Below are 12,257 nucleotides of genomic sequence, written 5' to 3'. Positions count from 1 at the left end.
CTAGAGTTTCTCTAGCATAAACAAATACCACACATCCTCTATAGACTCTTTTAGTAACCATATTTTGTGAACGTCTTTTAGTAAATTTCACTCATTATGTTTTGTATCTCAGAGTGTTGCATTACTAACCCTTGTCCTAGATCTCATTTATCACCTACCGGGGTAGAAACCAAAAAGGAATCAGGGATACACTCAGGACCGAAACCAAATATACAGCCATAAATAGGGTCACATAAAAAAAGAGTAAACCCCAAATCAAGCAAGTAGTATACATCACGTGAGAAGAGTCTTAACATACAAATAACGATATTGGGAGAAGCCTCGGATTACTGGCGGGTAGCAAGACATACAAGCGATTCCAGCTAGCACCAGTACCAAAAATATAAGCAGCACCCTTTTGTGTAGGAGCTGATAAAGTGGCAACGGGAATATTATTTGCTTTTAAAGCAACCTTAGAAGGACAACCCTTCTGCAAGTGACCAATATTACTATATTTAAAACACTTGTTCCTTTATTTATCACAAAACCCATGGTGCGCCTTCCTGTGAAATCTACAAAGAGGATATGATGGAGCAGATTGAGCCCTACTAGCCTGAGATTGGGCACCTTGTGCCCTAAATATACTATTATGCTAAGAACAATGATCACCTGACAGCTTCAGATAAGGAGCACTAGCCACAGAGTAGGAACCAGAACTCTCCTAGTTTTTCTTAGACTACTTTCCACTGTCTCTACCATTGTACTGCTAACCTCTACCCTAATCAATAAATCTAAACTTCTTACTTTGCCTTTCCCCTATCTCCACCTACTTTTTATTCTCCTCCTCAACTTACTGCATATATTCAACCAATCTGGAGATGTCTATATCATTGTTCAACAAGGAAACCTTACTCTCTAGAATCAAATCATGGGATAACCCAAAAGCAAATTTCCTCATTCTAGCCCTCATGCTAGATACTATCTTAGGAGCATATCAGATAACTGATGAAATTTCAAGTCATACTCCTTGACTGTTATCCTACCTTGCTTTAGATTAATAAACTCTTTCATTTTTCCCTCTCTTAACTCCTGAGAAAAGAAGAGGTCAAGAAAATCACTAGAGAAATCATCCCATAGTGTGGATTCAGCAGCGTCTTCCCTAAACTGTTCCCATTCCTCATACCATTGGTATGCTACATCCTTCAGTTAATAGGCAGCAAATTCTACACCCTCCACATTAAAAGAATGTATTAATGGAAGATCTTTTCCATCTCATTTATAATGTTTTAAGGATCTTTCTAAACTTCAAAACTAGTGAACACAGGAGGGCTCAACCTTATAAACTGGTCAACCCTTGTGTCTTCAGAAGATGGAGTAACAGAAGCTACACGCTCAGATTGAGAAGCTACCAACTAAGCTAACATATGAATAGACTAACGAAATTCTACATTCTACATATTATCCTGAGGAGCTCAAGAAGGACTAGAGAGGATCGGTGGAACTCCAGAAGGACAATCAGGAACTGGACCCCTAGATCGAGTCTAGACCCATAGTAGGGTGTGTCCTATCAGTGTTGTCTTATGTGGGAAAGAGGAGTTTCTACGAGCTTCAGATCGACTAGGAGGTATTTGTTTGACAAGAGAACAAATGAGAGTTAGAGAAGATTTAAAGACCATACACAGTACAGCCTGAAATAAGACAGGCCTCATAGCCTCTCCCTTATAAGTGTAGCATAATACACACCCATAAATAAGACTCTACATGACATGGATTTGTTGGACACCCAATGACCCCAAACCAGGCTTTGATACTACCTTAACACAACCCAAACTAGGGCCTTATTATGACAGGTACTCAAGTCCATCAAGGACCGAAGACCACCCCTAATACCCCAAATCGTAGACCACCTTAAAACCATGTTGGATAAATTCTAAACATATGACAAGATAGCGTGCAATAGCTTAAGAAAGTTTTAATACATGTCCATAAATAACCACCACCGACCAACCAAATGATCGACCGACATCGCCCAATAACCACAACAGTCCAGATAAAGCCATCTAAATAGTAAAACAAAACTGAATATCAATAAAGTGTCGGGACATGCCCCTAATAATAGCCAAAAATAAGTCTAAGACATAATACACTACTTAAAAAACTGCATTTAGTGACGTGCCATTTTTGTTGCTATCATATGAAAATCCGTTGCTAAATAGAAATAGAAACGGAATAGCAACGGAAATGCTTTTGTTGCTATATTGCTCGTTGCTAGCCTTATAGCGATGAAAAAATGATTTTCATTGCAAAATTTATGACCCCTTAGCGACGATATATTTTGGTTGTTGATATTACCGACGTATTTATCCATTGCGATAGCGTTGCTATTTTCAAAATTTATTTTTGATGTGGCTATATTTATGACAGAATATTTTGTTGCTGATATGTTGAAACATAATTAGATTGCTTGAGTAGCTATATTTAGCAACCAAAGTAGCCATATTTAGCAACCAAATCTGTCCATCGCTAAAGTTTTTCAGTAGCTCCGACTAAATTTAGTCACTACTTTATTGTCGCTAATAGCTATATTTACAAATCATCAGACACTCAAAAAACTTAATTCTTGGAAATCTTCAAATTCAAATTTAGTACAAAAAAAGGCAACAATTCTTTCATTGTTGTGATGCAGATACCAAAATTTAGGTAAAAAGTTACAACACTTTTACAAATGGACGTTAATACACCTACTCTTTAGCTTCAAAGTAAGCTGAAGGAGAGAAAGAACGTGCTTGAGGGTAGCCAAGCTGCTGTTCCATCTCCTAATTCAACTTCGAAAGAACTTTTTCATGGCAAGAAACATATTCCTCCAGTTTTTTAACAAGCTCTGTTATTGTTGGCGCAGATACGATGACTTGGCGAGCATTGAGATCGATGAAGCCTTCCTCCACAACTTTGTCAATAAATGACAATAATGAATTGTAATATCCATTTACATTCAGCAATCCTACCATCTTATCATGGATGCCAAGTTGTGCCCACATAATTACTTCAAGTAGCTCCTCAAGTGTGCCATAACCACCTGAATGCAATAAAAATTTTATTTTCTATTAGAATTCTGACTATGTAATTTAAAGTAAATCCCAAACTACACTTGATGAAGCCAAATGGAAAAAGAACATCACTTTCCTTCTTTTGGAAACTTCATAATTCTAACTTTTCACGTGGTAATGCTCAAGATAACAAGATTAAGAGATGCTTTGACACATTCTATATATTTCTAGTTCAAGAATAAAAATAGACTACTAAGCTAAATAGACTATTTGGACTCACTGAAAAAAAAATAGACAAGAGATATAGTGAATCTATGCATGAAATAGCAAACTAAAAGCACGTGATGTCCTTTTTCTATTTGACTTTGGGAATTTGAGTGCAAAAGAGTGAAAATTGGACTAGTAGTGAGTGCTTATACCAACCTGATAAAGTAATAAAAGCATCAGAGTGCCTATCCATTTCTGCTTTTCTTTGATGCATATCTGCAACTACCGTCACTTCTCCTACTATTTCATTAGTTGACTCTCTAGGCATGAGTGTCTTAGGAATAACTCCAATAACATGCCTACCACCATCATGAACTACTTGTGAAAGCAAACCCATTAGGCCTATGCTACCTTCTCCATAGACTAAATCAATGTTTCTTGAGATTAATTCTTTGCCTAGCTCAATAGCAGCATCTTAATAACTATTTTTATTCTCTTGAATACTCCTATAAAACATAAAATTCTCTTGAATTTTGACACCATAGCATCAAATTCACTAGGTAAGCTCATATTTAAATTCACGAACAATTTAAAGGTGAGTGAGCATGCAAATTTTAATACCTTTTCTCTACGGATCAATGAGTTGGAGTTCAAAGCACAAAGGTATTCATCAACAGCCCTAACCCACCTGTACAAAAGAAGAAACTGATAACATTTTCTCTTTATGGATATCATACTACTACTAAATTAGTCGCTAGAAAATTTAATACAAGGCGTGAAGGGATACAAGCAATACTCAAAATAGTCGTGACCAAAAACCATTTATGTGATGAGAGGAACGTATATTACCAGAGGCTTTTTGCCATTATCCCTTCAATATGTCCCAAGTGTCCCCCATGCTATGTAGTAGCTAGCACAACATTTTTGTTTTCCCTGAAAGATAATCATGCTATCAATCTATATAAAGTGGTTTTAAGAGATGACCTGAAGTGGGAGAATTGATTTAGTAAACAATTTGCACATTTTTTTTGGTTACATTTTATAGTTTTTTTATTTCTACACATAAAACCATTTTCTAAGTGGCTAAACTAAACATCAACAAAGTAATTAGTTCCAAGCAAAGCTTGTAACGTTCAATCAATTACGTACTAACCTCAGGAAAGTAATTATTAAAGGCAAGGAACAAATTAAAAGATAAAATTAATAGTGTCAAAGCAGAAATAATGACACCAAAGTAAAAAAAATATAAGGTAATGGTTAGTGGTATGTAGTGGTTGAGGGAAACCACTACATACCATTATTATAAAACTAACATGTTATATAAAACTCCAATCTCCTAAAACTCACATTTCTGAAACCATTATTATATACAGACATTCTCTGTAAACTCCCAGTGCTACCCTTATTATTTATGGACAAGCTAACCAAACATATCAGTGCAGAGGAGGGAGATTGGTTTCTCAAGTACTTTGGTTTAAAGCTACCAGATACACAGTATTCATGGTTTGATGTGAGTATGACACTCCACGAGTGCAAGAAAGATTGCTTGAGGAATTGCTTGTGTGTGTCTTACTCAAATCTTGATATACACAATGCTGGAAGTGGATGTTTACTTTTGTATGGCGACTTAATTGACATTCGAGAATTACCTGGAGGACAGGACATTCACACAAGGATGGCTAACTCAGAGTTAGGTAACAGTTATGAATTTGATCAAATATGGAGTATTAGCTGAATGTTTGAACTTCGTAATTCTCAGCTTTAGTTGTGTTTACTAAGATTTTTGTTTTAAGTTCACACAGTATATGTTTCGCTCTTCCATGTATATTTAATTTATTTTAGCCCCCATGTTTTGTTTTCTTTCAGGCTCAAAGAAAACAAAACTAGTTGTGTTGAGTCTCTCACTATTGAGTGGAGTGACTGTGATTGGCCTGGTCATAGGGCTGTATATTCTGAAAAAGAAGAAGAGGAAGATAAATTTCAAAGATGACCTAGACCTCTTACTGTTTGCCTTATCAACTCTAAACAAATCAACCTCTAATTTCTCAGTCAAAAATAAGATTGAAGAAGGTGGATTTGGATCTGTTTACAAAGTAACATTGTAAGTTTATGAATCATTCTTGAAGGAAATAATATTTACTATAATTGATAGTAAGCAGATGATGCTTTTGAATCACTAAACCAGCTACAACAACAACATACCCAGTGTAGACCCACAAAGTAAGGTCTGGGGAGGTTAGAGTGACACACAAACCATATCTCTACCTCATAGTTGTGGCAACCACTAAGCCAACTATATGTTGATATTATGGGGAATCCTAGAAGGAGGACAAGAAATAGTTATAAAGAGGCTCTCCAAGTCTTCCTCGCAAGGAGTTAACGAGTTCAAGAATGATGTTATTTACGTTGCCAAAATTCAGCATCAAAATCTTGTGAAGCTTATAGGTTGTATTATTTCAGGAGGAGAAAAAATGCCGGTCTATGAATACATGCGCAACAGAAGTACATCTGAATACTCTACAAGCATGTGTTCAACAAATAAAATTACTGGCACGTTGTTAGAACCTTGGTAAATTAAATTACATGCTCTCAGATTATTCGATATTCACAAGCTTAAATTACACAAAAGTTTTTAGGTTCATATTACTATTATGATTGTACAGCGTATGAGTTGTATCATATTTGGAAAGGCATTTTTTGCCGATATTTGAATATATATACTTTATCAACTTCATGGAGAAACCATCTTTGCATGAAGTATATTGACTATGAATTTTCTTTTTTCATATTCTAGCAACGGATTACGATAAGGAAAACCAAGATTGACTCTATACTGTTCAAGAGGTCTTTCTCAAGATCTTATTTGGCAAATAGAGGCTAAAATTAGGCAAAGTAATCTCCTCTTCAGCTCCTTAGCTTCCCTCTTAACTTTTGCTTGGTGTGTTAACTATGTTATATAGGATTTGCAATTAGTAAGCCTTCACTATGGATGTGTATTAGTGTTCAGTGTGGATACCATTAGTTTTTATTAATTTTAGTGTATTCTAAATAATTCGTACAAAATACCTATTCAACAATAGTATATCAAAGTAAATAAAGATCCATATAACGTAAATCAACACAATAAGGGGTTACAAGAATAGCCGCAGATATGGTTAACTTTTAGAAGCTCCAGTCCCATAGGACTCCATCAAGTACAAAGTATCAGTTATGTTGTTCCCTTTCTCTGAATTTAGGACATTAATTATCTACAGTCCCAGTTACACAATCAAATATCAAGCAGTCACTAGATAAACAACTAGAATAATAGTAGAATGACATGATGAAAGTCATAAACCGCCAAGACTAGAGTGATCAGAGGGATTGCAACTCTAATTTCTTATTTTCCTACTATGAAATGTACAACGATAGCCAAAAGCTAGAATAAAAAAATCCTCTGATAGAATAACCTGCAAGTATTTCAACGATAATAGTAAAAACATCATGGAAATTGATAAGTAAAATCATGGAAAAACATCCAAAACATAATGGTTTCTCGAAGAAATTGATAAGTTAACAATAATTCAAGCTTCAATTCGAATAAAGAGTGAACAATAATTTAAAATCGACTCAAAAATTAAAGAAAACACAAATTTCAATTCGGATAGCGAGTGTAGAGTAAAAGCAAATACCATCAAATGCTTCAAATCGGCAAACCAGTATAAGATTGACCTTCAATACATGTAGAAATACCTTCAATTCATGCAAAAACTCATTTAAATCGGACAAAAATTAAAGAAATAGTGAATGGCTCTTGAGAGAGAAGAGGTAGAAAGAGTGGGGGGGCTGGAAATGAAGAAAACCCCCGGAAGCATCCCTTTCTATACTTTAATATTAATTAAAAAAATTAAATTAATATTTTACGATGGAAATTTTGGTCACTAAATAATTTTTTTTTTAAAATGACGCGTACCGATGAATATTTGTTGCTATATTCGTTGCTACAAAATAATTAATCTAGCGATCAATATTTCGTTGCTAATCTGTCACTAAATTTAGGCACCATTTTTTCCCGCTATTATTTATTGACGGAGTTATAATTCTATCACTGATTCGTTGCTAATAGCATATTCAAAAATTGAATTGCTATGTATACGACCAAATTGAATGTTTCGTCGCTAATCCGTCGCTATATAGTGATGGAAATTGGTCTGTCAGTAAATTTCATTGCTAAACACAGTTTTTTTAGTAGTGATATAGGAACAAAATACAAAATATATACTTTTGATGTATGGAATCACACCACTTCAATGTCAACTCATGAGCTGATCCGAATCCTAATTACTGAGTAGGAGAAGTAGAAGTATGTCCAATTCCTGCATCGTGTAGGGATACAATATCTAAAGACGGTTAGTGGGAAGAACGCTACTCAGGGATAATGATAAAATAATGTTGTCAATTCAAATTAAGTCATCCAATGCACAATAACCATATGCAAGTACATGTATACATATCATGCGAGGATAGGGAATAAGGTTTAGTAAGAAATTTAAAACCTTAACCTGGATTGTGTAGCTCACCATCATATAGTAGTATCCATGGGCTACATGGGCCTCAGCTCTCACCCCCTGGTCGGGCCTCAGTGCGTGTAGCCGCAAGAACTGGAGAATAATTTTGTATATATATATACGGGGGACTCGAACCTCCCAACATATACTATGTGACTTAATAACCCGATCATATAATGATTTGTGAGGGACTCAAACCTCCTTAACATGAACCAATATTACGGAGGACTTGCACCTACCTAGTTATTTTGACCCCCGTATCGGCAAACTTGGTTTCCAGTGTAGATCACCTACACCTCCACTTCACGACTCAGTCATACAACCCTATTTATAGTCTAGTTAAAACATTTATCACATAATACAATTCATGAACCACATTCCACATTAAGGCATATATTGTTGGTATCGTCATACCAACTACACTTGCAAGGTAACAACAACATGCCAAAAAAAATTTCATTAACTTGGAGAAAATAACTCCTTTTGTTTATTAATACAAGGTGAGGGACACCAACTCCCTTTGTTCATTAATTCAGACCATTGTGTTTCAAATACCTCTTATATCAAGCAATAGTTCAAGACTAGTTCAATTTTATAAATTCCCACCTTTCTCATAACTCAAAACCCATTTCACACCATGGGTTTGGCTCATAACAATTTCAAAAGTCATAAGTTTGGGAAAATCACAATTCCCTAATTCATCCACCTTGCTCATGCACCCACAATTTCAAAACCATATTTAAAGCATGAATAATCATAATTAAATCATGAGAAAACATTGTTCAACAATAAGCATTCAAAATCCACAACCCTCATTTTCAAAATCAAAAAAAATTCATGTGAAAACACTTTAATACATATTATTTTTAACAAATTCATAATGAGAGAAGAGTCACATGCCTGAAATAGCAAGATGTACGGAGATAAATCACCCTTGAGAGCCCTAATTGATCAACCCCTTGAAAACCCTAAGTGTTTTTGACCTTGAGGAATTTAAGAGTGTTAAGAAATTACTTTGATGTGTTTATGGGGGCTGATGATACCCTAAAGGGGTTATAGAATGAGCATTTCAAGTTGGGTAAGAGGGGAAATATCTAGAATGCCCTTAACTTACAAGCTGAAAAAGGGTCGTCTTTGACTATGAGTTGACCCTTGACTCATAGCCACTCCATACGACTCGTCACCACAAATTGTAACCAAGGTAGTACCACCAAGGCAACCTATACTGTTATCCTTAAGACTCAATGGCACCACTCGTGATGGGACCCTACAGTTTATAGGGTCTAGTCGTAGTTAACATAGAATCTAATTTGAGACTTACACTGGATATCCTATGATTACAACTAACGACCTGTAACATATTCCTACGTCTCTTAGTGAGCTATTCATACTCAGAGAATAATCTAGCGACAAACTAACTGGTTTGGTTATGACTCATCCCAATAACTTATCAGGACACCCTACGACTCATAGGTTGAGTCATTACCAAGGCAGTGAGCTCAAAGCTTAAGGAATTTTCAAGGGCTAAAAATCCAGGGTGTTTCATAGTTATGAGCCAATTTTAATTCATTAAAGAAAGATGTTGCAATAGAATAGACAATAGAGTGTCAACAGATATTTGACAAAATCAAGGATTATCTATCAAACCCTCCTGTTTTGGTTCCTCCAGAACCTGGTAGATCGTTACTATTGTATTTGTCTGTAATAGATAATGCCTTCGGTTATATCCTGGGGAAACATGACAAAAAGAAAGAAAAAATAGGCAATTTATTACCTGAGCACAAAGTTTACATATTATGAGGCTTAATATTTTTTATTAGAGAGCACGTGTTGCGCTTTGACCTGGGTAGCTCAGAAGTTGAGGCACTATCTCTAAGTACACACTACTTACCTGCTCTCCAAAATGGAATCGTTGAAGTACATATTTACTGGAAAGCTAAATAATGCAAATATTGTTGAGTGAATTTGACATAGTCTATATCACACTGAATATTGTAAAAGCACAAGCATTAATAGATCATCTAGTCAAAAATCATGTGGATGAAGATTATTAATTGTTGAAGACTAACTTTTCTAATAAATAGGTAGCATTCGTGGGGAAAGATATCTTCGAAGAATATGATGGTTGGAGATTATTATTTGATGGAGCTGCGAATTTCAAAGGATTAGGTATTGGCGTTGTTGTGATCTCATAAACTATTCAACATTATCTTATGTAAGCTAAGCTCAGATTTCCTTACATCAACAACATGGATGAATACGAAGCTTACATCTTGGGGCATCATTTGGCTATTGATTTATATGTCCAAGAAATATTGGTGATTGGAGATTCTAACTTATTGATCCATCAGGTATGAGGTAAGTAGGCCATCAAAAATACAAAGCTCCTACCCTAATTGGATTTTGTACAAGAAATAAGCAAGAGATTTCACAAAGTAGAGTTCAAACATGTCTTAAGGATCCATAATCATAAGGTTGTAGATGTATTTTCCACTTTGTCCTCTATGATCCGATATCCAGACAAAAATTATATTGATCCTATTACCATCTACATATAGGAGCAACCGACGTATTATTTTCATATTTCGGAGGACAGGATGGAAAATCATGGTATACCGATATACATGGATATTTAAAAAAGGGAAATTATCCCAAAAATGCGACAAGTGTCCAAAGATACACTATTTGAAGGTTAGCCAACCAATTTGTAAGTGGGGAAATCCTATATAGGACTCTCAATTTGGGGTTATTAAGGTGTGACAAAGTCGAAGAGGCATCCAGACTAATTGAAGAGGTGCATGTGGGAACATGTGGTCCATATATGAATGAATTTATGTTGGAAAATAAAATATTGAGATTGGGTTAATTTTGGTTGACTATGGAAATTGACTACATCTGCTACATGTTGAAGCTCCATCAGTTTCAAACTCATGCTAGTATGATCCAAGTTTTTCCTAGTGAACTCCATGTCACTAGATCATCTTTTCCCTTTCCAGCTTAGGGCATGGACGTCATTGGTCCTATTGAACCATCCACATCCAATGGTCACAGATTTATTCTTGTTGTAATTGACTACTTCACTAAATGGGTAGAAGCCATTTTTCATAAATCGGTCATAAAGAAGGTCGTGGATGGCTTTGTTCAAAATCATATTATTTATCGGTTAAGAATTGTCGAGTGTATCATCACAGAAAATAGAGCCAACCTCAACAGTTATTTGATAAAAACAACATGTGAGAAGTTTAAGATCAAGCATAAAATTTCCACAACATATAGGCCACAAACGAATGGGGCGATAGAAATCGCGGACAAGAATATCAAGAGGATACTGCAAAAGATAATTAACAACGATCGGCATTGTCATGAGAAGTTACCCTTTGCACTGTTAGGATATCGCACCATAATCAGAACAACCATCAGTGCCACATCCTTTTTTCTGGTTTATGGTAGTGAAGTAGTGATACCTGATGAGCTATAAATACCGTATTCAAGAATCATCCAGGAAGTAGAATTAAGCAATGTTGAATAGGTACAAAATAGATTTGGGCAAATGACACTCATTGATGGAAGGAGAATAAATACAGTCTATCATGGACAGTTATACCAAAATAGAATGTCCAAATCTTTCAACATAAAAGTTAAGCCAAGACACTTCATGCCTGGGCAATTGGTTTAGAAGTAAATTTTTCCACATCAAAATAACACAAAGGGGAAATTCTTGTCAAATTGGCTAGGTCTTTACGTGGTTCATCGAATCTTGACAGGAGGAGCACTCATACTTGCAGAAATGGATGGCAAAGTTTAGTCCAAGCCAATTAATTCAGACGTTGTTAAGAGTATTATGTTTAATGTTTATTCCATGCCTCTTACATTTTAATTGGAACTACGTCTGACCCGATTCTCATTTATGAGGGATACATAGGTGCTCCTATGAAGTTCGGTCCCATCATAATAAAATTCTCTTATTTCTCCACTATGAATATGTAATTAAGGCAGAATTTTTAAGAGGACCTCAAAAATTCCATAAGGGCATAACATTAGCACAACGGTGATAGGAAGAATTTTTGACGATCTGAAAAATTCTTAACAAGTAGCCTTTTGCAAAAGATAAATCTATACTGGGGATAAAAATTTTAGGGGTTCTTAAAAATTCCTTGACAAAAGAATAAGTTCTTATAAGATGTATTGTCTCAAAACATACCACGGTCAATGATTCAACAACATTTCATATTCTTTACAATAAGCCCTACTTATCACTTTCAAAAGATAAATTTTTCAAGTACGACTACAAAACTATTTATTTTTCTATCAACGTAAAAATTCAAGAGAAGCTTATCATCGGTCAGCGACATCGAGAAGGGAACACTTCAGTCGAGGCTGAGGCACAAATCAACCTGCCCTATTTACAAACTTACAAGTTTTCTTTGAATGCAGGATTAATAGGTACAGATGACATGAATCACATTATGATAACTTA

General features: G+C 35.3%; 1 pseudogene; it reads right to left on the bottom strand.

Annotated features, from left to right (window-relative positions):
* Positions 1 to 2,720: 2,720 nt before the first annotated feature.
* On the bottom strand, positions 2,721 to 3,717 carry LOC107868985 (annotated as a pseudogene).
* Positions 3,718 to 12,257: the final 8,540 nt, after the last annotated feature.

This window comes from Capsicum annuum, chromosome 4 (genome assembly GCF_002878395.1).
Source record: "Capsicum annuum cultivar UCD-10X-F1 chromosome 4, UCD10Xv1.1, whole genome shotgun sequence".
Lineage (NCBI taxonomy): Eukaryota > Viridiplantae > Streptophyta > Magnoliopsida > Solanales > Solanaceae > Capsicum > Capsicum annuum.
Note: the sequence above shows the minus strand (reverse complement) of the source record. Positions and strands in the feature narration are given on the sequence as shown.